The sequence below is a fragment of the Colobus angolensis genome, unplaced genomic scaffold (assembly GCF_000951035.1).
Source record: "Colobus angolensis palliatus isolate OR3802 unplaced genomic scaffold, Cang.pa_1.0 Scaffold302, whole genome shotgun sequence".
NCBI classification, from domain to species: domain Eukaryota; kingdom Metazoa; phylum Chordata; class Mammalia; order Primates; family Cercopithecidae; genus Colobus; species Colobus angolensis.
In genome coordinates, this window is record NW_012116289.1 from 4,370,356 (window position 1) to 4,372,939 (window position 2,584).

General features: G+C 43.4%; 1 pseudogene; it reads right to left on the minus strand.

Moving 5' to 3' along the window:
* Positions 1 to 2,019: 2,019 nt before the first annotated feature.
* On the minus strand, positions 2,020 to 2,323 carry LOC105517599 (annotated as a pseudogene).
* Between the last annotated feature and the right edge of the window lie 261 nt (positions 2,324 to 2,584).

Genomic DNA, 2,584 nt, shown 5'->3' on the forward strand with positions numbered 1-2,584 from the left:
TGTATTTTTTAGTAAAGACGGGGTTTCACCGTGTTAGCCAGGATGGTCTCGATCTCCTGACCTGGTGATCCACCCGTCTCGGCCTCCCGAAGTGCTGGGATTACAGGCTTGAGCCACCACGCCCGGCCTTTCTTTTTTTTTTTTATGTATGTATGTATGTATTTATTTATTTTGAGATAGGATCTCATTCTGTCGCCCAGGCTGGAGTGCAATGGTGCAATCTCAGCTCACTGCAACCTCTGACTCCTGAAGTCAAGCGATCTGCCTACCTCCGCCTTCCGAGATGGGCAACCACCATACCTGGCTGATTTTTTTGAATTTTTTGTAGACATGGAGTTTCACTATGTTGCTCAGGATGGTCTGAAACTCCTGGGCTCAAGCAGTCTGCCTACCCTGGTCACCCAAACTGCTGGGATTACAGGCATGAGCCACCGGGACCAGCCTCAGTAATTATTTCCTTGAATTCTTTTTCAGCCCTGCCTGTTTCCCGTCTCCTTCCAAGACTCCAATGACATGAATGCAGGATCCTTTGTTAAAGTTCCACAGGTTCCTAGGGCTGTTGCGTTTTTTTTAATTATTATTATTCTGTTAGCATTTGTTTTTTCTCTTTTGCTCAGATTAATTTCTATTGTTCTGTCTTCTAATTTACTGGTTGTTTTCTTCTATCTCTGCCATTCTCCTCTTGTACCATCCATTAAGGTTTTTTATTTTGATTATTTTATTTTTGAGTTCTGAAAATTTTGACTTTTCTTTATGTCTTCTTTTTTTCTGCTGACACTTTTTCTTCTTCCAACTTCTGTTTTAGGTTCATGGGGTACATGTGTGGGTTTGCTATATAGGTAATTGCATGCAGTGGGGGTTTGGTGTATGGAGTATTTTGCCACCCAGGTAATAAGCATAGTACTTAATATTCAGTTTTTCAGTCTTCACCCTCTTCCCTCCCTTCACCCTCAAGTAGGCCCCAGTGTCTGTTGTTCCCTTCTTTGTGTCTGTGTGTACTCAGTGTTTAGCTCCGCTTATAAATGAGAACACGCAGTATTTGGTTTTCTGTTCCTGCATTAATTCACTCAGCATATTGGCCTCTAGCTCCTTCCATGTTGCTGCAAAGGACATTATCTTGTTCTTTATAATGGCTGCGTAATATTCATGGGGTATATGTACCACATTTTCTTTATCCATTCCACTATTGATGGCATTTAGATTGATTCCATGTCTTTGCTATTGTGACTAGTGCTGCAGTGAACATACATGTGCATGTGTCTTTATGGTAGGCTAATTTATATTCCTTTGGGTATATACCCAGTAAGGGGATTGCTGGGTCAAATGGTAGTTCAGTTTTAAGTTCTTTGAGATATTTCCAAACTGCTTTCCACAGTGTTTGAACTAGTTTACGTTCCCACCAGCAGTGTATAAGCATCCCCTTTTCTCCACAACCTCACCAGCATCTGTTGCAGTGGCCTGATCTCAGCTCACTGCAAGCTCCGTCTCCCGGGTTTAGGCCATTCTCGTGCCTCCGCCTCCCAAAGAGTTGGGACTACAGGCGTTGCCACCTCGCCGGGCTAGTTTTTTTGTATTTTTTAGTAGAGACGGGGTTTCACCGTGTTAGCCAGGATGGTCTTAATCTCCTGACCTCGTGATCTGCCCTTCTCGGCCTCCCAAAGTGCTGGGATTACAGGTTTGAGCCACCGCGCCCGGCCCTACTTTTTAATAATAGCCATTCTGATTGGGTTAGTGTGGTTTTGATTTGCATTTCTCTAATGATTAGTGATGTTGAACACGTTTTCATATGATTGATGGCCGCAGAAATATCTAATTTTGAGAAATTTGTGTTCATGTCCTTCACCCACTTTTTTTTCATGTTTTAAAAAAGTGACATTGTTTTATTACTATCCACAGATGGGGCCTGCATGATGTGGTGGATGTACTGGGCTCAGGGGACGTGTGGGCTGTGAGGAGGAGATGATGACAGAAAGCCTGGAAGGAAAGGGGGTGGGTTTGAAGGCCAGTCCCAAGGGGTCCTCAGGTCCATTTCTGGGAAGGGACAGCCTTAAGGAAGGAGTCATGGCAAGCCATAGCTAGGCTACCAATCAGATTAAGAAATTCTGGGAAATCTAACTGCCCATTCCAGTTTCTTCATGCGGTCAAGGACACCGGGTTCCTTCTAGTTCTTTATGAAGGCAGCCAGCTCTGTATTCATGAAGCTTAGGAACTCTGTCTTGGAGAGACTGCAGTTGTAACCATCCTTTCCAGCATACTTTTGGAAAACAGCAATCAGGGACTCAATGCACCACTGAGTCTCTGTAAGGCTGGAGATTTTCGCCATGTTGGAGCTGAGCGATGCACAGGAGGCTGTGACTGGGAGTGGCACGGAGTACCCATTTTTTAATGGGGTTGTTTTTTTACTTTTTATTTGTTCCTTATGGATTCTGGATATTAGACCTTTGTCAGATGAGTAGTTTGCAAATATTTCTCCCTTTCTGTAGGTTGTCTGTTTACTCTCTTGGTAGTTTCTTTTGCCATGCAGAAGCTCTTTAATTTATTTAGGTTGCATTTGTCAATCTTTGTTTTGTTGCAATTCCTTTTG